We start from the raw sequence: 25,433 nt of genomic DNA on the forward strand, positions 1-25,433 counted from the left end.
AATCACTACTCAGGCTTTTTTCATTGTACTTCTGAATCAACAGTTTGCTGTGTTCTAAAATTAGGCATTAAACCTTTTGCTCTACAGTCTTCACGAGGACTTCTGTCCTCCTAAATGCCATTATTTTTGTTTTTATTCTTAGTTGGTGAGTTATTTAGCTGTACCTTTTTCTTTTCATTACCTGAACTCGAGGGTATTTCTCCTGCAGTAGTTTTCTGGATAATCCTAAGTGTTCTTCACACCCCTGCTATTTGATTAGCTTTTTGAACAGCTGTCTTGGCAATTTGCTACAAAGCTCTCTGTGCAATGGTTGCGCTTAATCTTAAATGGCTCTCACTCCTGCTGGGCAGAGAAAATGAAATGTAAGATGTTCAAGTTTGCCATTGTCAATTCCTGGGACCTCATAAACTTTGCAAAAGGTACTGTGCTAGGCTAAAGGACTGGCCTGGAAGTTGACAGGAGTACCCCATTTATGGCATCTGACTTAAATTGATTTATGAACTTAGACTATTTGAACCATTAAATGGAAAATGACTATACCTTTTAGGGATATTTAGATGCACTAGAATTTATGTAATTGTGCTTTAGAGGTAGAAATACTTTATGAACATGTTATTAGAATCAGCATGTTGTCAGGACAGGATAGTTGCTTCTTGGACTGTTATCATCTGCTGTACTTGGTTCCAGAAGGGCATCTGCAGAGAGGGCACCCCAGGCAGATGTGTAAGAGCTGAGATTTTGGGTCTAAGTTTCTAGGGATCTCTCCTATTCTCTTAGCTGGACTGGACTATATGAACTTTTAGAGGTCCAGTGTCCTCAGTTCACAGCTCAGATTAGAAACAGACTTAAGTGACTTATCTATGCCATGCCGCCTTTTCTCTTGCTTCCGTCCTGGTTCTTTGTTTGGTCTTCCAAGGATGGGAGCACCTTTGGGAAGTTGCCCTAGATTTGTCTTACTGTACCTCCTTCATAAAAGGAAACAGTTCAGGTTCAAGACAGTGATGGAAGAAACATGGATGTCTGCCCCAGGTCAGTTCTATTTATATTACCTTTATGAAAGCTCCATTCCCTGGCACAGGATTCTCGTTGTTAATGCCTGAGGATTCCATGTTGTTCTTGATCCATGTTGGAGGGTGGCACAGAGGAAGCATCACTTCCCTTTAGAGCCGAAGTTTCAGAATATCTTCCATGGAAGTATACTAAGGACCGTTGGTGGAGACAGTGCTGAAGAAGCTGAGCAGACGGGCCCTTCTCCCCGTCCCACGTTCAGCTGGAGTAGAGCTCTGTTTTTGTTTGTTTTATTGGTGGGATTCTGCATTCAATTTCAGTAGGAAAGTAATGTTGGCTACTTTTAAAAAGGTGGACATTTGTAGTCTTAGAAATTAGAATATACCCGCTGACAATAACATAAGATGTTTTAGAATCAAAATCTTAGGAACCTAGAGGCAGAAACTAAAGCCATTTAGCTGATAGTGTTTTCCCTGTTTTGCTCTAATCTCCAGGAATGGAGTTGTCTAATCTGTCCTTGTAGTCCTTCAGTCATAGATGCTGTCACTATGCTCTTGGAGTCGTGAATGTTCTCTTTCAGCCTTTCTTGTTGGAATTCTTTTAGGGATTCATTCATTCAGCAAGTTATTTTGGTGCCTGCATGTGCAAGGCACTGCTAGGTGGGCAATATAGAGGTGAGTAAAGCAGTGCCTAGCTCTAAAAAGTTTACAGAACCGGGGCCGGCCCGGTGGCGCAGCGGTTAAGTTCGCACGTTCCGCTTCTCGGCGGCCCGGGGTTCTCTGGTTCGGATCCCGGGTGCGGACATGGCACTGCTTGGCAGCCATGCTGTGGTAGGCGTCCCACGTATAAACTAGAGGAAGATGGGCACGGATGTTAGCTCAGAGCCAGGCTTCCTCAGCAAAAAGAGGAGGACTGGCAGTAGTTAGCTGAGGGCTAATCTTCCTCCAAAAAAAAAAAAGTTTACAGAACCTTGTGTAGGTGGCTATATCACAAAGAAGGAAATGGCAGGCACCCTAAGAATGGTGCCGTGGAGTTTGGAGGAGAGTCTGCAAGGGGAAGATGAGTAGAAGATGGCATCGTAAGCCTGAGTCGTCGTAGGAGAACTGCGGATTTTGGGAAAATGAGGTGAGTCGTACAAATGGAAATCACCAGCAGCCAGTTGAAGTCAGTCATTGTTGCTGGGGAAGGTGAGGACTTCAAGGCTGTGTGTGTATGTATATATACACATACATACATACATACACACACACACGCACACATATATATGTTTGGTAATTTTGTCTTTTAATCCACACATATTTATTCAGCACCTACAATGTGTCTGTTATTATAGACGCGAGGATATAGCAGTAGCCTCATACTGGACGTACAGGCATCATGATGGACGTCTTCCCTGCTCTCATGAAGTTTAGTCTAGTGGGGAAGACAAGTGCCGAGCACATAATTACACTGACCAGACAGGGAACTTTACAAGCATCTATACCTGTTTCCTTTACTGCTGTATACATTGCTTTTGATATAGTGGTTGGCCCATGGTATACATTCAGTGTATGTTTGTAGAGTGACTCAGATTACTAAAAGAGAAAAAGGTTGTTATGGAAACACAGAGGTTGGATGGAGAGCAGTTAGAGGTTATTAAAGTACAGTGGTCTGCTGAGCTTTGGACTTGGGTGACGCAATGGGATGGATTGCAGTGGACAAATCTGAATACTGGTGGGGAAGTACAATTGTTAGGATTAATTGGATGAGGGCTTGAGGGAGAAGTTGGAGTCAGGATTCACTCCCAAGTTCCAGGCTTGATGCTTTAGGCGAACTGCTCTGGTTTAATACAGGGACTTCGTGGAGGAAGAACAGTTTGGGGGAACTGAGATGGAAAGTGTGTCCGTTTTAGGGTATGATAAATGTGTGGTGCCTTAAGGACGACATTCAGGGTACATTTGTAAGAGTTACAGTGGATGAAATTACTAAAGGATAGATCGTAAAGAGTAAACAGGCTGAGGGCAGATCCTTGAGGAGCATGTCCATTTAACGATTGAAAAGGCAAAGGAATCAAAAAGGGAGCAGGTAGGGCATTCTTAAAACAAACAACATTGCAACAAATGCTTGCACAAGAACCATGTAAGACTCAAAGGGCAGTCCGTTTGTTTATAGTAGCATTTGAAACGTTCCAGTATAGTAAGAAAAAGAAAAAAAAGCTGGAGTGTGTCTTACTGTTTGATCTGATGCTATGACAATGATAATTCACAAAGTGCTAGGAAAAAATCTTATTTTAAAGCTTTGGGACTTAAAGATGATCTTGTGTCTTACCATGTATGTACTATCCTGTACTTGTGTCCTTAACTGTCTTGTCATTGCTTCCTGGCTGGGGAAGAGATTGTCAAATTATACTTGGTTGAGAGGATGTAAGCTGTTCTATAATTCCTGGGTAGACATGCTTAATTGTGCAGTTTGCAAGTAGGATTAGGGCAGCCTTTTGTATGTCATCTAAAATATTTTGTATGGAACTGAACTATTAGTAGCTTATCCTCCCATTGTTGTCTTCTGAGTCTCATTATTATGTGTATTTGTGAAAGAACTGAGTGTATTTGTGAAAAGAAGTGATTTGCCGGCTGCGGATAGAATGCCTATGTAAACTTGCTGAGGAATAACCTCTTTCTTTCAAACAGAGAACTGAGAGGCATATGGAGACTCCAGCTGTCACCTGAGAGCATCAGTGAGCTCTTTGGGGGTCCAGCATGATGTTCTCACCCTACGCAGCTAATACCCCTCCTTTTTCCCTCCTCTTCCATTGTTGTCTGCGTATTTATTCAGTGTAATGCTGTACACAGGCTCTGTTCCCTCTTTCAGCAGCATGGAGATATTGATGCCCTTTTTGTTGTCTGCCCTGATAAGGTACAACGACATGCTGTTTAAGGGCTGAACAGTTTTAAAACTTTGTATCCAGTGGTTCCAAAAACATTAGGGAGGGGTGAGTATGATAAGGTCTGATTTGGCTGCTGAGCTTTTGCTGGAATGGCAGTTGATCCCATTATTTTTAATTTTTTTTATCTAAAATTTCACTATAATTCAACTTGCTAAATAATCTGAGTATTTGCATAAAAATGAGATAATTTTTATTGATCATTTTTAATTTTAAGGAATGAATAAGTTTGTTTTTATAGTTTCAGTAATAAAATGAATGCTACAAATGTATAGAGAGTTCTAGGTTCTCTTTGTGTATAATACCACAGAAAATTGCTGTGGTTTTTTTTTTCGTTCCATACAGTAGTAATAGTAAATCTTACCTTTGAACCTGAGGAAAATTTAGTAATGCACTGAAATCTTATGGTAGCATCAGGTTTTGGTTTATGATTCGTTTAAAAATATTGATTAGAAAAGATTACATTGCCTTCTTAGAGTTTTGATTAAGATAAAAATCAGTTGTGTATACTGTCACTATAGTGTATGTGTAATAAATTAATAAAAGAATGCTTGAAAATTTAAAGAAGTCTTAGGCCTTTGACTCTGTGTTACCAAAATCTCATGTAGGGGTGAATACAAAATGACGTCTCTGTGCTTTAGTCGGAAGTTTGGGGAGACTATATCAAGCACTGAACCTTGAAGGGGAATTAGTAGCTTAAAATATATATTTTTAACGTTTTACTTAGCTAGGCCTGTTCAGCACGTCCTGTGTTATATTTTGCCATCTTCAAACGTTGGATACAGAAATAAATTATACATTCTGTTTAGATATATAATTAGAGTGCTACCTATCTTTTCCTTACTATTTAATCAGAAAATCATCTCAATTCAGATGAAAATCTTTAACATATGGCATAGACACTGTGGGTGTTGTGAAATCTATAAGAAGAATCGATGCTGGTGGTGTATTAAATGTATTTGTTCTAAAAATAATGTTGAAAGTTACAAACACCCCCACAGATTTAACACTTTTGTTACTCTAAGGAAATAAAAATTTGTTAAAATTTAAGTAGTTGGAGAATTTCAATGCTGTTTTGAATTTTGCCTGAAATAACTCATATCTTACTTGTGAAATATTGAGAGAGTTTTTAATTAAAAATAACTCAAACCATCCTGGTTAACTGAGAAAGATCCTAGTCATTGCCTTTGGTGGATTCTTTATGCTCATAATAGTGAGAAATTCATATCGGTTGATATGAGCGTTTGTTTTCCTAGACCATAGTGCCTTAGTTTGTTTAAGCAGAAATTTTTTTCTTAAGAGGGTAGCTAAAAAACTGCAGAAAACCCCACCCTTTTTTTCATATCCAGATTTTCATTGTGGACAATGGGGTAGTGGTAGAGTTTTAAACTGTGACCTTAGTATTACAAAAACATACTAAGGTCACAATAAGTATACTGAAGGAAAGAATTGATCTTTAAAAACAGCTTCTTTGGGGAGTCGGCCCCGTGGCCGAGTGGTTAAGTTTGCACGCTCCGCTGAAGGTGGCCCAGTGTTTCATTGGTTCGAATCCTGGGCATGGACATGGCACCACTCATCAAGCCACGCTGAGGCGGCGTCCCACATGCCACAACTGGAAGGACCCACAACTAGGAATATACAACTATGTACCGGGGGGCTTTGGGAGAAAAAGGAAAAAAATAAAATCTTTAAAAAAAAAAAAAAACTTCATTGAGATATAATTTGCATACCATAAAATTTACCTGTTCTATGTATATGGAAAGACTTTTGATGTAAAACAAAAATCCTAGGAATTACCTGAGCAATGATTATAAATGTGAATTCCCAGATGCTCCACCTTTCCTTCCCCTAGGTTTTGATTCAGTAGGACTCACAATTCAAGAATTATTAGGAGACTTGCTAAAATTAAAGATACTGAGTGGCAAGATTCTGAAATTCTAGTTCTTTTTAATCTCTTAATTGTAAAGAAGATATTTTTATCTCGGGATTTTTAAACTATACATAGTTATTTTTAAGTTTAAAAATCTGAAATCATCTAGTATCAGGTTGCCATAATCACAATACAAGTGTTTTAATTTGTGGGAGAGTTAACTGGACTTTTTCCTCTGCATGCTCAAATTGTAAGAAAGCACAGGATTCCTGCTTTTTCATTAGTAAGTAAAAATGGGCTGTAGCTTCAAAACTTGAACTTGCTTAAAGTATGGATTTGCTGCTAGGATTTTGTGAAAGCTTACATAAAAATGCTTCCATTATATTCCTTGTTAGTTTTGGGACACTTGTGCCAGAATATTTTGTTGTTGTAAGCTGAAACTCACAGTGCACAATGGATGGGAAAGCTTTGAGAGATCCTAGACAGCAGTTGTCACTTGGCTGTGAGACTGTAAAGTAATGGAGTTCTCGCCCCCTTTTCCCAACGGTCAAGTGCTCCACACGGCTCTTGCTTGTTGTCTGGTATGCTGGGAATTTACCACAACCTTTTGGGGAGGTGCTCTCAGTGTAACAGAGGCTCCTGGTTTTTCTTTTCATGTATGTTCTTGTGTTCTTAGGAACATTTTAAAGCTCAGAGTATCCTGTAATCAGAAAAGAAGATAATTTCTGTAAGTGGGAAGTTTTGTCGTTTGACAGATTCTCAGGCAGGGTGTCACTTCTCCATTCTCTGCCATCTGACTTGATTTTTGTCCCTCTGGAGAGCTGTGGAGAGCTGTGGTAACAATAGAATTTTTTGGCACCTGGATAATATTTTGACTATGTTGCTTTAGTCTCCAAAGCAAACAGTTCAGATTACTTAAAAAAAAAAAAGCATCTTAGGAAGACAGCACAATATGTACACTGTTAGGAGCACAGGCTGTTAACTGGACCCCCCACTTCCAGTTGTGTTCCTTGGACAAATTACTTTCACCCTTCTCATTCCTTATTTGTAACCTGTAAATGTTGATACCTACCTCATAGAGTTGCTATGAGCATTAAGTAAGATCAAATCTGGAATATGGTAGAGACTGAAATATTTGTTGAGTGCGTTTTGAAAGAATCAGACTGGCAGATGAGGAATAGTTAGAGCAGGGAATTCCTGGGGTGGACTAGGTCCTGCTGCCGTTTGTAGGTCTTCTGGTTTTCTGCTGTGTCTTGCACGATATCTGTGAAACCAGAATTTGTGCCTTGTGGAATTTGCGTTTAGTATTTGATGGTGTATTAGTTTGCTAGGGCTGCTATAGCCAAGTACCACAAACTGAGTGGTTTAAGCAGCAGACATTTATTGCCTCACAGTTCTGGAGGTCTGAAGTTTGAAATCAACGTGTTGGCAGAGTGGGTTTCTTCTGAGGGCTGTGAGGGAAGGGTGTGTTCCAGGCCTCTCTAACTGGCTTGTACATGACCAACTTCGTGTTCATAGGGAGTCCTCCCTGTACGTGTGTCTGTCTCTAAATTCCCCTTTTTATAAGGATATCAGTCATCTTGGATTAGGGCCCACTCTAATGACTTCATCCTGTCTTAATTACCTCTGCAGACCCTGTCTCTAAATAAGGTCACGTTGTGAGGCACCAGGAATTAGGACTTTAACGCATGAATTTTGGGGGGTGATACAGTTCAACCCATAATAGATATATGAGACCTGAAAGTGAAACAGATGTTTTACTTACAACATTTCCGTTTCTAAGAGCATACTATTTTAATAGTACTTAAATAGTACAAATTAAAGAATTTATTAAACTTTGATGTAAACTGATGGCATAGTCACTGTTTCTTTTAGTAAGACCACGTATTAATTTACCTGAACTTAAGTGAAGTATATATAGCACTTGAAGAAAGTTGGCAGAATTGAGCAAAAATTTGTTCTTTTCATGTTTCAGTTATTTTGTATGTTACTATTGGGATGGGGACAGAATGTTTGAGTTTGAATGACTGGATATCAAGGAATGAATTGAATTCTTTGGAGGCTGACTTGAAGTCATTATGGCATTTGAACTGATTTCGGGAGTGGTACATATCTAGTAAATAGAGAATTTACTGGGCTGGTATGTGAAGTCTTACTTGTATTACCTTCCCAAGGCTGCTGTACAAGATGCCACAAACTGGATGGCTTAAGACAAGAGATATTCTCACAGTTCTGGAAGCTGGAAGTCCTCAGTCGAGGTGTGGGCAGGGCTGTGCTCCCACCATGCTCAGGTGGGCAGTTCAATCGAGGTGTGGGCAGGGCTGTGCTCCCACCATGCTCGGGTGGGCAGTTCAGTCGAGGTGTGGGCAGGGCTGTGCTCCCACCATGCTCGGGTGGGCAGTTCAGTCGAGGTGTGGGCAGGGCTGTGCTCCCGCCATTCTCGGGTGGGCAGTTCAGTCGAGGTGTGGGCAGGGCTGTGCTCCCGCCATTCTCGGGTGGGCAGTTCAGTCGAGGTGTGGGCAGGGCTGTGCTCCCGCCATGCTCGGGTGGGCAGTTCAGTCGAGGTGTGGGCAGGGCTGTGCTCCCGCCATGCTCGGGTGGGCAGTTCAGTCGAGGTGTGGGCAGGGCTGTGCTCCCGCCATGCTCGGGTGGGCAGTTCAGTCGAGGTGTGGGCAGGGCTGTGCTCCCGCCATGCTCGCTCAGGTGGGCAGTTCAGTCGAGGTGTGGGCAGGGCTGTGCTCCCACCATGCTCGCTCAGGTGGGCAGTTCAGTCGAGGTGTGGGCAGGGCTGTGCTCCCGCCATGCTCAGGTGGGCAGTCCTTCCTCGCCTCTTCTAGCTCTGGTGGTTGCTGGCAACCCTTAGAGCTTCCTGTCTGTGGCAGCGTGACTCTGATCTCTTCCTGCCTTCACATGGCCTTCCTCCCTGTGTGTCTCCATATCTTTCTTTATAAGGATACCAGTCATTGGGTCAAGGGCCCACCCTAATCCAGTATGACGTCATTTTAACTTGATTAGTGTGCGAAAACTGTTTCTAAATAAAGTCACGTTCACAGGTACTGGGGTTAGGACTTCAGCATATCTTTTTGGGGAGCACAGTTCAACATACAATGTTTGTCCGTTGTTTTAAAAAATTGGCTTTACTTTTAACTTTTCTCTTTAATCCTCCAAATTTTCCTGACTAGTAAACGGACTACTCTTTTACCACAAATGAATGTGCTTGAGCCTGACAGCTCAGAGCTCTCCTGCTGTCTTGAGTGTTAACCTGCTTATCCAGGTACAGAAGCATGCTTCATTTTTGACTCTTTGTCCTTCTGTTTCCAAAGTTTGTTGCAATTTCTTTTTTTTTTTTTCAAAGATTTTATTTTTCCTTTTTCTCCCCAAAGCTCCCCGGTACATAGTTGTATATTTTTAGTTGTGGGTCCTTCTAGTTATGACATGTGGGACGCCACCTCAGCATGGCTTGATGAGCGGTGCCATGTCCGCACCCAGGATCTGAACTGGTGAAACCCTGGGCCGCCAAAGCAGAGTGTGCACACTTAACCACTCAGCCACCGGGCTGGCCCCCTGCAGATTCTTTTTAAAGTTTCTTTTGTCTCATGCTTTTTTTACCAACTCAGTGTTAATATGTTTGAAATTGTTGAAGCTACTATTTTATAACTTAAAATAGATTTCATTTCAAGGAGCCTTTTGTAATTGGAATGAGTTTTATCTCACTACTGATTGCATATTATCTATCCCACTTTTTATAAAGACAGGGTATTCTATACAGATAGAATAGTATGAGCAAATGCATGAGAATGAAGAAGTTTGGGGCTTGATTTGAGAGCTGTGAGTGTGCACATTTTTGTTGTGAAAGATGTTATGATTTATTTAGGAAGTAAGGCTAAAAAGGTAGAGATTATGCCCAGATTCACCTCCAAGCCTATCAGTGCAGTGTAAATAAATTGGGAAGATCTTTATTTTGGAAAGTATAACTGATGTCACTTTTTTCCCTAGCTTTTTTTTTTTTTTGGTGAGGAAGATTGGCCCTGAACTAACATCTGTTGCTAATCTTCCTCTTTTTGCTTGAGGAAGATTGTCACTGAGGTAACATCTGTGGCAGTCTTCCTTTGTTTTTTTGCATGTGGGACACCACCACAGCATGGCTTGATGAGCAGTGCATAGGTCTGCAACCCGGATCTGGACCTGCGAATCCTGGGCCACCAAAGCAGAGTGCATGAACTTAACCACTAAGCCACTGGGCCAGCCCCACTGATTTCACTTTTTAGATCTTTAAATAAATGTGTGTGTATGTGTATAGCTAAAAGAAGCTATTAAATTAATCATTTATATTTTGTAAAATAAGTGATTTGGGTTTTGGTAGGTATGATCTGAATGAACTATCTTATAAATTGTCTTAATTGTAGCTTCTATATTCATCATCTTTTCCAAATATATTCTCAATATATTTCTGACATTCGCTAAAATGTTTCATACTCATTCTTTCTGTGTTCATTTTGCCTTATATAAACTTCACAGCTTTTTCAAAGGCATCTGGAAAATGTCAGTTGGTTGTTTTTTGTTTTTTTTTTTTACTTTTGCAAATTGGAAATGCCACGTTTAGACAACTTCTGAGGAGGAATAAAAGGCTGTTATTATGAGTCTAGGTTTGAACTTTGAACATTCATCTGATTTTAGTATAAAGTTTTTCTTTTCCAAGAACTTCAGCAGTCTTTCTTGTTACCTGCACGGCAAGTTAGTTTCAAAAGGAAGTATCAAAGCATGAAAGTGAGAAGCCGTCACAGCCTCCGTTAGCTGACGGAGGTCCCGTCCCCTCCTCGAGCTCCTCTGCCAGCATGCAGTGTGGGAAGAACTGCTTAGAAGCCACCAGCACCTTCAGCGTCTGTGGGGAAGCAGTGTCCTCTGAATGAAAAAGAAGTGGGAACAGTAGTAAGTGCAGATGAACGAAATACATTTTGAAATTATCCTGGGTAGATTTAGTATGTTTGTTCCTACTTTGAGTATAAAAATCTAAACCTGCAGCACAACGATTAACATTTTAGACGTTTAACTTGTGTTCTAAGTCCCCATTGACTTATGTTACTGTGATTGCCGTCCTGCTTAGAGGTGCTGTTCAGGTACCCCTTCCTGGGCCGTGAAAGGAATGTTTGTTAGATTGTTTCGCATGAGAGCTAAGGACAGATGTAGAGGTTATTTATTACCAAAGTATGATCATTAGTTTTTTATACTATAGGAGTCATTTCCACACATCACCCTCAATTTTATATATTCAGAAAGAACATTAATATACATCTAATTATATTAATGAAAGGGGCTGGCCCCACAATATGGTGGTTAAGTACGGCACAATCTGCTTTGGTGGCCCAGGTTTGTGGGTTTGGATCCCAGTAGCAGACCTATATCACTTGTCAGTCACGCTGTGGTAGCAACCCACATGTAAAGAAGAGGAAGATTGGCACAGGTGTTAGCTGAGGGCTAATCTTCCTCAAAAAAAAAGTGAGGAAGATTGGCAACAGATGTTAGCTCAGGGCTGCTCTTCCTCAGCAAAAAACAAAAAAAAACAAAACCTGCAAACTAATTAAAGCTATTTTAATAGAAATCTGAAAATCTGATTCTATTTTTTAAACTTTCCTGTGCTGTGTTAGATACATTAAGTACTTTTGGATACATTTGCCTTAAACCAGATTTTAATTAAAAGCTCTCCATGCTTTGTCCTTCGGTCTGCATTTTCTCTCAAAGCTGTTAATGTGATTATCTTAAAGTTTTTCCCAGAGTAATTTTTTTAATGCTTTGGCACAGTCATCAGACTAAACTCATAAATGCATTATTTTCATCATGCTCTTGCCCTACTCAGACATTTCAAATTGTTCACATAGCCTACAGAAGGAAGTCAAAACTTTCCATTTAAAATTTTGAGGAGAGAGAACTACATATTAATAATACATTTGTGTAGCTACTGCTAATTTATCTTTCCACTTGTTTTTCCTAGGCTCCAAAGCTGGATTAGCTAGACTCGTCACTCTACTACTCCAGAACAGCCCTGTTTTCCTCAGTCTTTCTGGAATACCTGTTCCCTCTGTTCATTTTCTTCCTTTTGTTCGACAGATAACTCATAGCTGAGATCTTTTGCAATGAAAAACTTCTCTTAATCAATCCAGCTCACAAAAATCTTTTCTTTTATTAATCTCTAAGAAATTGCTTATTCTACTCATTTTGTGTGCATGCTTGGCTGAGCTCATTTTTCACATCATTAAGTAGCTTTTCTAAACTTTTCCAATTGGAATTTAATTTCTCATTTCTCTTGTATTTTATTAATATTGTTTATGTGTGAGTCTTTATTCCACCCTTTCAAACATAGGAGTTCTTGTAAAATTTTCCATTGCAGATCTTTTGGGTACCTCCCACAGCACCTTGTATAGTACTTTCCACATAGTTGGTATTCCTTAATGTTCCTTTGCATTTAGGTTGGAGTGTCATGTGCATTTAGAGTCAGAAGGAATCTCAGAGAGATTGCTTCATCTAACCTGTGGGTGGAGTCTTCACAGGAACCGACAGACTGTCCTCTTTGGGAGCTCTCAGGGAATTCTCAAGAATTTTGACTGCTTATATCCAAGTTCAGTCCCTAGAGGACATCACAGACTAGTCCCTTTTTAACATAATGTCCCTTAAGTATTGAGTAATACCTGATATTTTAACATTTACTATGTGACTTGTTCTGTGCTAAGTATTTTTTAAACTAAAAGGATGAGAAATTTTATTAAGCATTATGAATTGCAACTAGTAACCTGCAAATATGCCATACCACAATCCATCTACCATTAGTCAGACCCAGCAGCGGTTCGTTTTTGCAGAATCCATGAAGTGGGGCATAACTCCCTTCAAGTGACAGTAAAGATACCTACTTAGCACCTGCAGGCAGGCAATACATTGGACTCCATTTCTGACCACTAGTATGTGTTGAAGAGCATCCAGAGAATTACATAAAAATGATTATGAAGAAGTAATTTAGATTTGATTTCAAGTGTTAAATATGAAAACACAGAAACATAAAAGTGATACAAATATTCCTGCTTATACAGAAATCTGAATGGGGAAGTTCTCAAGAACAGGTAATTTGTTTCCTGTGGCAGAGGGGAAGAAGTAACTTTTTAAAAAAATGAAGTCCTCTTTCCTCAGATTTTGCTAATAAGGCGTAAAATTTACAGAGAATAGTAATGTACACAGTAGTGAGCACACTGGGGTAATGTTGGTATTCAGCATGGCTTAAAAATTATGCATGCTTTAAAAATTATGAAACAGTCCAAATATTAGTTCTCGTGGCTCTTTCAGAGGCTTAGTTCATTGATCACAGATATAGTCACAAAGTTTCAGAGTATATTGTGTTAATTTGAAAAGGCCGTTTGTATCTTCTATGATTTCAAGTTTAACTTCCTTGTAAATATATATGATGTAAGGTCAACGGTCTGCAATATTGCTTTTTTAATGTTAAGGTAGCACATTTTAAACATAAGAACCACATCAACAATGATGAAATTTAAGAAAGGTGTACCTTATTTTTTGTATGCTCATGAAATCAAAACCTTAAAGCTTTATTTTGCCATAAGAGACCTTTTCTTTTGCTGTTGTCTTATTCTAAGCGATTATTTTATCCTCATTATTTACTTGAAATTATAGACATAACCTAGTTTTATACTTTAGATAGAAGACTTATATCTTACTAAAAACTGATTAAAATAGTGATGAAATATATTAGTAGATCCTTATAAGGGATATTTCATACTATCCATTATAATTTTTTAATAAGAACCCGTAATTGTTGTAAGCTATGTGATCAGTTGCTTTCTTTTTTCCCCACATCAAATGTGGAGTCTATAAAACAGTGATTTTCAGTCTGGATGTTCTGAAACTGCCATTGCTTTGATTTATTTTGGGTCAAAATATTTGATCCTTCTTGAAATTTTAATTTGTATTACCATAAAATCTGAGATTTTCATGTTTACTTTTTTAAAAAAAATATTCTTAATTTCTTTCTCTGCTGTTTCCTCATTCTTGGAGTATTTTTTAAGGTCCTGATTTCTTTTATCCGTGTAGTTGGTACAGTTGTAAAAGGTACAGGATTGGAAGGAGTCTGCTTTGTTCTCTCTAACTCTATTCTTTCATGGTTTTCTTCCTGTTTCTTTAGATGTTGTCTTCCTCTGCTGACCATCCCGTAAATGTTTGCTTTCCCAGGGTTCTCCCCCAAACTCCCTACTGTCTTCCTTGGTGACCTCAGCTACTCCAACTAGTTGCTTTTGTTTTGATACCCTCCTCCTGCCCTAAAATGTGTCTTCCTCTGTTCCTTGTTGGTCCTTTGCAGGAAGCAAAGTTTGTCTAGCCGATTTCTGTCATCTTGCAGAACTTTATGCTTGTTTGAAAATTAAAACCACACTCTTGTTTAAACCTCTGAGCCCTCATGCATGTGGCTCCCTCTGCCAGAATGATAATCCTCCCCTCTTTTGCCTAATTCCTGCTTTCTTTTTTTGGTGAGGAAGATCGGCCCTGAGCTAATATCTATGCCAGTCTTCCTCTTTTTGTATGTGGGCTGCCATTACAGTGTGGCTTAGATGGGCAGTGTGTAGGTCCACACCCAGGATCCGAACACACAAACCCTGGGCCGCTGAAGCAGAGTGCACAAACTTTAACCACTATGCCACTGAGCTGGCCCCTAATTCCTGCTTTTTTTCAGGATTTAATTTAGTTATTACTTATTTCAGGAAAGTTAGGTTTCACACTACTATGCTCTGATAGCAACCCTGTGTTGATATCACACAGTTATAATTCTCTCTGCATATGATTATCTTCTCCCACCAGACTATGAGCTACTGAAGACCAGTGATTATGGCCTGTATTGATATTCCCTGCATTTAGCCTAGTGCCTGTGGCATGGTAGGCCTCATTAAAACCTTGTTAAAAGAATACATGTGATTGGGTGTAAATGTTTTTCCCAATCAGATATATTTCCGAGACACACATATTTGTTGATTTCAAGAGAGTAGCATTCGCACCTTGGTTCCCCTCTGAGTTTGGAACCAATTGAGAGAAATATAAAAGTCAATTTGATACAAGTCAGATATGAGCTTTACTACTAGTAAAGCTGTGTCAGAGAATGTGGCCTGACTTTTGTCTGTCATCAGGCATCCTACTTACTTCCCCTCCAAATCTAGACTTCGCTACGGTGTGTGTAAGGGTCATTCCAGGTCGGCAGAGCAGACATACCCAACCTTCTGCAAGGAGGACACGCTGACTCAAACTTCCTGGTAACCCCATAGTGGCCACATAGAGACAGGCTTCCAGACTCAAATATTTATCACATAAAAGCGGGAAGAGTGAATTGCAGAATGCAGATCTGAAAGAAATCCTGAAAGTTCATTCATTCCTTCATTCATTCAACAGATAGATATTGAGCTCTCACTGCATGCTGCCACTGTGTAGGTGCTGAGGATACGGATTTGCAGCTTATGATTTAGGCCATGCTCAGTTCCTTCCGGACTCAGCAGTGAAGTAAGTCGCTCTTCCTCCCTTAGACTGCAACAGGTCTTCTCCAGGGAAGGTAGGGACTGGAGAATAGAATAGGTTATAGAAACAGTATAGCCCTTTCTCCAGCCACGTAAAATAAATCCCAAGAACTGTGATCATTTTAAGGACACAATGGCATGAAATACAGAAGAATGTACCAGAGAAGTTTTTTGGGAAAAGGGAAAATTTCAGAGGTTTGGTCATGTTTTGGAAAAAATGTGAAAAGTCCAATCGTGATAATGTGTTTTCCTTTACTCTGTTTACAATACTTGACTTAGGATTTTTTTTTCAAACTTTTTATTGAGATTATGATAGTTTACAACCTTGTAGAATTTCATTTGTACATTATTGTTTGTCAGTCGTGTTGTAGGTGCACCACTTCACCCTTTGTGCCCACCCTCCACCCCCGCTTTCCCCTGGTAGCCACTAATCTGTGCTCTTTGTCTACATGTTTAACTTCCACGTATGAGTGGAGTCATACAGAGATTGTCTTTCTCTCTCTGGCTTATTTCACTTAACATAATACCCTCGAGGTCCATCCATGTTGTTGTGAATGGGACGATTTTATCCTTTTTTCTGGCTGAGTAGCATTCCATTGTATGTATATACCGTATCTTCTTCATCCAGTCATCATTTGATGGGCGCTTAGGTTGCTTCCATGTCTTGGCTATTGTATATAATGCTGCAATGAGCGTAGGGGTTCATGGGACTTTTGGAATTGCTGATTTCAAGTTCTTTGGATAGATACCCAGTAGTGGGATGGCTGGGTCATATGGTATTTCTATTTTTAATTTTTTGAGAAATCTCCATACTGTTTTCCAGAGTGGCTGCACCAGTTTGTGTTCCCACCAGCAGTGTATGAGGGATCATTTTTCTCCACAACCTCTCCAACATTTGTTACTTTTTGTTTTGGTTACTTTTGCCATTCTAATGGGTGTAAGGTGATATCTTATTGTAGCTTTGATTTGCATTTCCCTGATGATCAGTGATGATGAGCATCTTTTCATGTGCCTATTGGCCATCCATATATCTTCTTTGGAGAAATGTCTATTCATGTCCCCTGCCCATTTTTTGATTGGGTTGTTTGATTTTTTGTTGTTGAGCTGTGTGAGTTCTTTATATATTATGGAGATTAACCCTTTGTCATAAATGACTTGCAAATATTTTTCCCAATTGGTGGGTTGGTTTTTTGTTTCAATCCTGTTTTCCCTTGCCTTGAAGAGGCTCTTTAGTCTGATGAAGTCCCATTTGTTTACTCATTCTATTGTTTCCCTTGTCTGAGAATACATGGTGTCCGAAAAGATCCTGTGAATACTGATGTCAAACAGTGTACTGCCTATATTTTGTTCTAGAAGCCTTATGGTTTCAGGTCTTACCTTTAGGTCTTTGATCCATTTTGAGTTTATTTTTGTGAATGGTGAAAAAGAATGGTCGAATTTTCCTTCTTTTACATGTGGCTGTCCAGTTTTCCCAGCACCATTTGTTGAAGAGACTTTCTTTTCTCCATTGTAGGCCCTCAGCTCCTTTGTCGAAGATTAGCTGTCCATATATGTGTGGTTTTATTTCTGGGCTTTCAATTCTGTTCCATTGATCTGTGCACCTGTTTTTGTACCAGTACCATGCTGTTTTGATTACTGTAGCTTTGTAGTATGTTTTGAAGTCAGGGATTGTGATTCCTCCAGCTTTGTTCTTTTTTCTCAGGATTATTTTAGCAATTCAGGGTCTTTTTGTTGCCCCACTTGAATTTTAGGATTTTTTTGTTCTATTTCTGTAAAGAACGTCATTGGGATTCTGATTGGGATTGCATTGAATCTGTAGATTTCTTTCGGTGGTATGGACATTTTAACGATGTTTATTCTTTCAATCCATGTGCATGGACTGTCTTTCCATCTCTTTATGTTGTCATCAATTTCTTTCAGGAAAGTTTTGTAGTTTTTTGTTAGTTCTTTATTAGAGAATAGAAATGCTACTGATTTATGTAAGTTGATTTTATACCCTGCAACTTTGCTGTAATTGATTATTTCTGATAGTTTTCCAAAGGATTCTTTGGGGTTTTCTACATATAAGATCATGTCATCTGCTAACAGCGAGAGTTTCACTTCTTCGCTCCCTATTTGGATTCCTTTTATTCCTTTCTCTTGCCTAATTGCTGTGGCCAAAACTTCCAGTACTCTGTTGAATAAGAGTTGAATAAGAATTGAATAAGAGTACGATGTTGAATAAGAGTGGTGACAGAGGGCATCCTTGTCTTGTTCCTGTTCTCAGGGGGGTGGTGCTCAGTTTTTTCTCATTGAATGTGATGTTGGCTGTGGGTTTGTCATACATGGCCTTTATTACGTTGAGGTAATTTCCTTCTCTCCCCATTTTGTTAAGAGTCTTTATCATAAATCGCTCTTGGATCTTGTCAAATGCTTTCTCTACATCTATTGAGATGATCATTTGGTTTTTATTCCTCAGTTTGTTGATGTGGTATATCACGTTGATTGATTTGCCGATGTTGAACCATCCCTGTGTCCCTGGTATGAATCCCACTTGATTGTGATGTATGATCCTTTTGATGTATTGCTGAATTCGGGTTGCCAAAATTTTGTGAGAATTTTTGCATCTCTGTTCATCAGCAATTTTGGCTTCACTTAGGATTTTAAAGGCCATTTAGTACTTCACCCTGATTTGTTTCCAGTATGGGTTTGCGGAGTATTCATTTGTACAAGTTGCTTAGAAACTCTAGTCCACAGGGAGATATGGTGACAGCATTTCAAAGTATTGGGGAAGGTCTCAAGATCTCAGCCACAAATACCAGCACATTATTGGCAGCAGTGAGTCTTTATCATGTCAGCATCTTCTGGAAGTTGTTTCTGAATGCCCTAGCATTTATCATTTCTATCACTCATTTGGTCTCATATTTAGAGCTTTATATGATTCATTTATTATAATATATTAGATGATCTTAAAGTGCAGCCTGTATAGCTTGTTATGCATTACGTAGCTTAGATGAGGACAGCGTCCCAAGTACCTAAAGTGCACAATACGAAAAAGTCATGTGCTTAGTGCTTCAGATCATTACACAAGGGGAGTGGTTCTCTAAAGCAGTGGTTCCCAAACTTGAGTGTGCATGAGGGTCAGGATAGGAAGGAGGGGTGATTGTTAGAAATAGGAATTCTGGTATCTTATCCCTAGAGATTGACTCAGGCAGTCCTGGGTGGGGCCAGCGAGGATTTAAAAAATGCTCCAGGAGATGTTCTCCAGCTGACTCATGGAGCACTCGAAGGAAAGCATTGTTGTATGGAAAGGTAGTTTGCTTCAGTAGGATTTCTTAAGAGGTAACCTTTTACCATAAGAGAATAAACACATTCACATCGTAGAAGACTTGTGAGTGTTGATGTTTTTAGGGAAGTTGAGGGTGGTGGTAATTGTTCCCTTGAGATGTATTACTGACAAGAGTATGGTGGAAAAATCAGCATAACTAGGTTTATGTAAGCATACCCAGAGACTGAGGGTAAATTCAGTTACTTGCCATTATGATGATTTTGTTTGCATTTGTCTGTTATTTTTACTAAAAGAATACTTATCTTGTTTTCTGTTACATTGATTTCTTACAATCCTGTTATATTTTAAAGGTCCTGATGTCAGTAACCAGTTTTATGAATTATTCACACATCTCACAATGTCTCGCTTAGTACCTTGACTGTAGTAGGCATTTTATAAAACATTTAATTACAAATGTCCAGGGAATTTATCAGTTAATGAGCTTTCTACAAAAATGATTTTGTTATTTGATATATTAAAGTTGTAGTTATTATATACCAGAAAGATTAAAGCTGGGTAAACTCTAAGTTGTTATTATTTTTGCCAGTCGTCTGTGTTTCTTTCTTTTTCCTCTTAACTTTCTCTGTCTGCCCTGGCTGGATTGTTGCTGCTTTTCCTGTTTTTGTAGCTATAACTGACAATTTGGTTACTTTGTTTGATGCCTTTAGACATGTCCCAGTTCTCGGTCTAAGAGAATAAGTAGGATAATCCTAAATCCTGGGTTGCCTGGGATGGTCAAGATTTATGCCACTATGGGGGCCCACCCGGTGGCGCAGCGGTTAAGTTCGCACGTTCCACTTCTCAGCGGCCCAGGGTTTCCCAGTTGGATCCTGGGTGCGGACATGGCACCGCTTGGCAAAAGCCATGCTGTGGTAGGCGTCCCACGCATAAAATAGAGGAAGATGGGCACGGATGTTAGCTCAGGGCCAGTCTTCCTCAGCAAAAAGAGGAGGATTGGCAGTAGTTAGCTCAGGGCTAATCTTCCTCAAAAAAAAAAGAGATTTATATCACTGGTCCTGGCATAATAATAGCACCCGCAGTCACTCTCCAGAGGCTGTGTTACAGGCCTTGAGGCCGTCTGCATCAGTGATTTGGCGGTGAGTTCTCACCTTCGCTTGTCCTTCGAGGTCCATCAGGGGCTCTGCAAGCTCACCTGTTGTTGTGTTAATGTTCGTGGCTCTTTCTGTATTTTGATTTCTAACGTGAGGATTGCTAGACCCCCATGTTTTGCTGTCTTCCGAGGAGTAGTACTAGTAGCGTCATTATTTTTAATGAGAATTTTCATGTGGAATTTTTAATTTATTTTAATCTTAGTTTTGAACTGTAGAACGTTTTGGCTGTCTTAAGAAATTTTTGCCCTTTCAAAATGGTTTCGAAAGGGTTGAGAATTCCTGGGCCTTTAGCTTATTGTCTAGGCAATGATATAACTAAAACAGTTTTCACAAAGACATTTGAAGAACAGTATTCCATGGTGTTCCATGAAAATTTATTCATGTTACGGGTTCTTGACAAGAAGTTCTAACTAAAGGGAAAGTTGTGAGTCCAGTTTCTTTCGTCCTCTTCCAAATTAAAGGAAACTGTCACTAGTCATTTGGATATACATTGATCTCAGTTTTTATCTTTGAAGAACACCTTTTCTTCTTAAAGTAAGATACTTCTGTACTTTCTGGCTAGCTTTGTCATGTATTTACTAAGATTTGCTCTGAGAAGTGGAAAATGTTTTCATAGAAGGCTCCAAAAATTGATTTGTTGGCATATGCTACAGAGATGGAAACTGTCAGAACCCTTAATGACTTTGCCTACTATTTCCCTAGGTGGGCATTCAATGTCCTTTTGAAGATTAGAGGATTTTTTTTTTCTGTCAACTAGAGTTTTTGTTAGACTGTGTTTTAAGTACGACTCTTAAAAGCAGTCTAGGAATTTTTTCTCAATTCTGTTATAACTTCTACGTAGTCTGATTTGCTTTTCCTCTATTTTTCTCCCCCTTAATCATGATTTTTAAATTTATCTTCAACCACTACATAATTTTCCCCTCCTCCGAAACATATTAATTCTGCAAAGTAAATATCAATATAATAGTCAATACCATGGTTTGGATTCAAGACGAAAGTTGTTGCTTATATACTTTTTTTTTAAACAATTACACATGGAAAAAATGTGATTCCTTTTGTAATTCTTAACAGTACTGCTGACATTATTGTAGAGAACATTTAGTTAATAGTTTATATATTAAATAAAAAAGGGAATCACGTACTACTTCAGTTTTCAATTCTGCCTTATCTAATTACTTACCTCCGGAAATTGGGACACAGGAGTGCTGTACTCCCCTTCCAAGACCTCACCTGAGCACCTCCTGTGGCACCCAGGGTCCAGGGACATGGTCTTAGAAGTCGAGATGAACCACACGCTCTGTCCTAACGACGGGGACAGAGGCATGAGTGCATTTCTTTCCTGGTTGTACTCTGGTTTCTGTGTCATCTGCTGGGTCCTTTATTATTTGTTTTGCAAACAAAGTCAACATCAGATGAAATGAATAGAGAGCTGTATTTTCAGATTTTAATATCTGTGGTAATTTTTTTCTGTATGATGATTCCAGAAGGTTTTCAAATGAAGTCTTTCAGGATTGCATTTTCTAAAAGCCAGGATTGTTCTGTATTTTATTACTTTTGTCCGTGGGTGAATCTGCTGAGTAATATTTAATTTTTTCTCTTAAGTATGATAGCATACAGGAATGTTAAATCCAGGTAAAAATCTATAAATTGACTATTTGTAAGTAGGAGAATGTCTACTACATATTTTTTTCTTTAAAAATTGTCATAGTGGGAAAAAGGTGTTGAGTATAGGCCAATCACTAGTTGACTCAGAAAAAGCTGTTTTTTCCCTATGGACCGCATCTCAGAGTAGTTTTGGAGTGTCCCAGGGTTTTGTCTGTGTTATCCCTATTGTAGAGTCAAGCACTGCAATGCAACGGGAAGACTGTCCTTTTAAACAGAACCGGAGCTTTAATTCCATCTATTGCCCTTGTTGTCCTTCTCTTTTCCATAAGATTTATGTGCCTGGGAATAAAGAACAAGTAGTGAAATTGAGAATGAAAGGAGAGAAGGTACAGAATTATACGTGGAAAGAATCGTGTAATAAAATACTCCTCTAATGGATTAAAATGCTTTTAAAAGGAAGACTTTCCTGAAGATAAGAGTCTGTTTCATTCCTGTTTCTTTGACCCGGTATCTAATTAGTCACCAAACCCTTGTGATGCTTCCTTTGTGCCACCTCCCACGTTCCTTCCTTTCTAAGCTCTGGGTCATTAGAAAACGCATTTTGGTTTTTCCATGTGCTGGCCTCTAGAGTGGCTTACCCTGTTCTCTCTGACTGTAATTGTCCTTCACTGTCCCCAGTTTATCCTTCTAGTTCAGTCGACTCATTCTTCAGGGGTGCCCTCAGCTCAAGTGCCATGTCCTTCCTAAACTCTCTTCACTGAGCTGGAAGTCCTTTCTCTCTTCTCTGAATTTATGTGGACTTTATGGCCATGTGGCCCCTTTGACATTGGGTATCGTTTGTCTTCAATTCTTGTCTGAATCTTGTTTTAAAATTCGATTTTTAAACCTTTGTCTTTTCAGGCAGATAGTTACCTTTTTAATCGTCCATAGTTCTTAACACAGCGCCCTGTACACATGTCGAAGTACAGGAGTAACACCCATCTTATAGGCTTTCTGTGTAGCATATGTATATATGTGTATGATGTATACCTATATTTATATATTAAGCATTTGACACTTGGGAGGGGTATGTGTGAGTGGGACTATACTATTACTCAATCTTTTTAATTGCATGAAGCGAACATCTTGTTCTGACACTAACTGAATGAGTAACTTGACTTTTAATTTTAACCTTGAAGGGAATATATGCAATGCAGACTCTTTTAAGGGGTTTTGGATACCACAGAGCTAGAGTTCTTGAAGTGATGAATTTTAAAATCTGCTAATAAAAAAAACCAGTCGGTCTCTTTTCACCTTGATTACTGATGGCCTCCACTAGGCCTAAAAATAAAACGTGAATTTTTTCAAGTGATTCAGTTGACATTGTCATCTATTTGTCAGAGGAATCATACTGTTCTGGTATCTATTTAATATTTTGTGGTGGACAGTGTACTTTGTTCATCATTATTTTGATTCTTATACTGCATATCAGAGCAGATATTAAATTATTAAATTCATTTTATCTGTAGTGAATTTTGGATCCTCATGCATTTAGTGAGAGAACTAAATGTTTTGTAAATGTCTGCTATATGCCAGAGAAGCACAACAATGAGTAAGATATATGGGCTGTTTGTTGGAAGGACTCATATTCTGGTGGTAAAGACAGATGTCCATATAAATATGTACAATCAGTTGTTACACGGCTATGATAGAAATATACAGTGAAAGCATAAGGGACCAAAATCCAGTCATTGTAGCCATTCCCATTTAAAAGTATGAAATTTAGTGAGCCCTAGATATGCTAGTGAATTCCCAATATATTATGTGTAAGAATTAATTGAGATAATATAATTGCTATGTAGAAAGTATAGATATTATTATTTTCTACTTTTAGAGATCTTGAAACAAACCTAATTCAAAGTTGTACAATTGGTTCCCATAATAGGATTTAAGCATTCTTCATCTCCAGTGACAGTGTTCGTAACTTAGTATTTTTGTTTTAGAGGGTAACTTTATCCTAAGTACCCAGTGCCATGGTGGTGTTTGTTAATAGCGACATTAATAGTTTGCTTATTGATAGTTTAATAATGGAGACATTAATATTTCCAGTTGGATTTAAATTATCGTTGGCTATAAAACAAAAGTAAAATAGCTTGTTTTAAAAGGAGTTTTTATTGATTATCCAAACCCCCAAAGTTACAGAGCTGCATAGGAAAGCATATGTCATCACAAACAAGAAGTACTCACTGGTGGACCAACCACTTAGAATATTGGCCCCATTAAGCAGAATTCTCCTAGCACCTTTGTGTGCCCATGTGCCTGATCCATACTACTGTCAGGTTAGCCTTGAGGTTTTCTGTGCAGCTACTGAGGTCCTTCTATGAAAGCCTCTTTGGGTCAGGATGGGTTGGAAATTAATTCTAACACCTCACCATCAAAGGAGGAGGGTGCTGGAAGTCAATACAGCTCACTCTTGTGGGAGGTGAGGACTAGGAGACACTTGTGGATACATATGAGAATGATGTTAGGGGAGCTGAGGAGGAGAAATTGTCTTGGAGAAGAAATGGTTAATTTAGAAATATGGAAAACTTGCTAAAATATGTAGATATTACATGTTTTTAAGCGTCTTCTATGTTCTAAGCACTTTTTGTATTAATTTAGTACTCCTAACCCTGAGAGGTAGATAGAAGGGTTTTACTGTTTACCGACTGGGGCTCAGAGAGCTTATTGAAAGATTGCTCTACAGGCCTGTCTGTACACTACTATAATATGCAGCCTGGTACTTTTTTTTGTTCATAGTTTCTCTTTTTCCAACTATGCCCCAGTTCCGTTTTCCCATAATTTAGCTGTCCCACTTGAGACTTCTTGTTTCTTCTCCTAGTATATTATAAACAGGGTTCTGGGTTCCAGATGTTACAGGAGGAGAATAGTAGATTACTTTCTCCTTTATGTGCTAGAATTAAATTTAAAGGAAGAATTTATATTGCTCAGGCCTGCCAATTGCTTGAGGCTTTCTGTGATAGGCTTAGCACTTCTTCCTTTCAAAAAGAGAAAAGTTGGGAAGAGGTCAAAAATACAGTAGCATTGCAACTCACGTGAGGAGTCTGTTGGAAGGGATCAGAAGTTAGGATGAGGAGAAATTAAACGAATGCTTTAAGGAAAAAGATATAAGTAGGTTTATTTTCTTATTTAAACTGTATTAAACTCTACTTTTATTAAACTAGCAATACAGGTACTTTAATAGTATCTTTGTTTAAGCTGTTTGGTTTTGCCAGCAGAATTTGACGTGGATATTATCAAGTTATTGATAGCTTTATATTTGATGTCAACAAGAAGTTAGGTAAGTCACAGTACCTTAGTACCCTTTGCTAATTAATTACAAGTAAAGTGAACTAGGCACCTCCTGAACAGTAGGTAAAAGGATCTGGACGCAGGAAGATCAACTAGAAAATAGTCTCTTACAGCATGAAAGACTATGTTCAGGTACCCGCAGCTGAACTCGAAAAGCCTTATGAATTGACTTCGACGAGGGAGTCAACCACATTTCTATGCCTGAGTAGGTCCAATGATTTCATTTTACTTGTTCTTGTGATTTTTGTAAGTACAGTATTCTCTTTCTAAAATAGTCAATAGTCATTTCTTTTGTGATTATTATTGCCACAGCCATTTTAACCTTCTTTTATCTTAAATATGTTATAATTTATAGGAATCTGAGTCAATTGAGATTTTTAAACCTGGTTTCATGTATCTTCTCTACATTTGGTAGCTTTTCATTTGTAGTAAGTGGTCAAGAAGGTGTTTTTGTTTTGTTTCTTTTTGGGCCTTCTGGAGAAACTCACTGTGATCATTTATTTCCTTACATGGCTGTGCATTCCTCAGCTGTTAGATTCATTCCTGCAGTCATGTTCATTGGTCATGGTTTATGGAAAGCTACAATGTTTAAAGTAATTTAGAAATTGTCTGGTACTTGAAGTTAGTGTGGCAAGAACTCTTTGAAGTCATCAGATCTGGGTTGGAGTCTCAGTTCCCTCCTTACCAGCTGTGGGACAAATGGACCTCCCTAAGCCCCTGTTTCCTC

The 25,433-nt window shown here is 38.9% G+C and overlaps 1 protein-coding gene across 13 annotated transcripts in view; it reads left to right on the forward strand.

Annotated features, from left to right (window-relative positions):
* The window catches only part of EFR3A (EFR3 homolog A), a 103,745-nt gene that overhangs the window by 7,989 nt on the left and 70,323 nt on the right, over window positions 1–25,433 (forward strand). For 4 of the 13 annotated variants that reach the window (XR_011421444.1, XM_070221832.1, XM_070221829.1 and 1 more), the window contains exons 2-3: window positions 10,498–10,727; window positions 15,231–15,338. The exons of 5 other annotated variants lie outside the window; for them this stretch is intronic. The gene's annotated coding sequence lies outside the window, so the exon portion shown is untranslated. The remainder of the gene's footprint in view (window positions 1–10,497; window positions 10,728–15,230; window positions 15,339–25,433) is intronic. 4 more of the 13 variants (XR_011421443.1, XM_023648981.2, XM_005613282.4 and 1 more) reach the window with 1 other exon arrangement.

This window comes from Equus caballus, chromosome 9 (genome assembly GCF_041296265.1).
Source record: "Equus caballus isolate H_3958 breed thoroughbred chromosome 9, TB-T2T, whole genome shotgun sequence".
Classification (NCBI taxonomy): domain Eukaryota; kingdom Metazoa; phylum Chordata; class Mammalia; order Perissodactyla; family Equidae; genus Equus; species Equus caballus.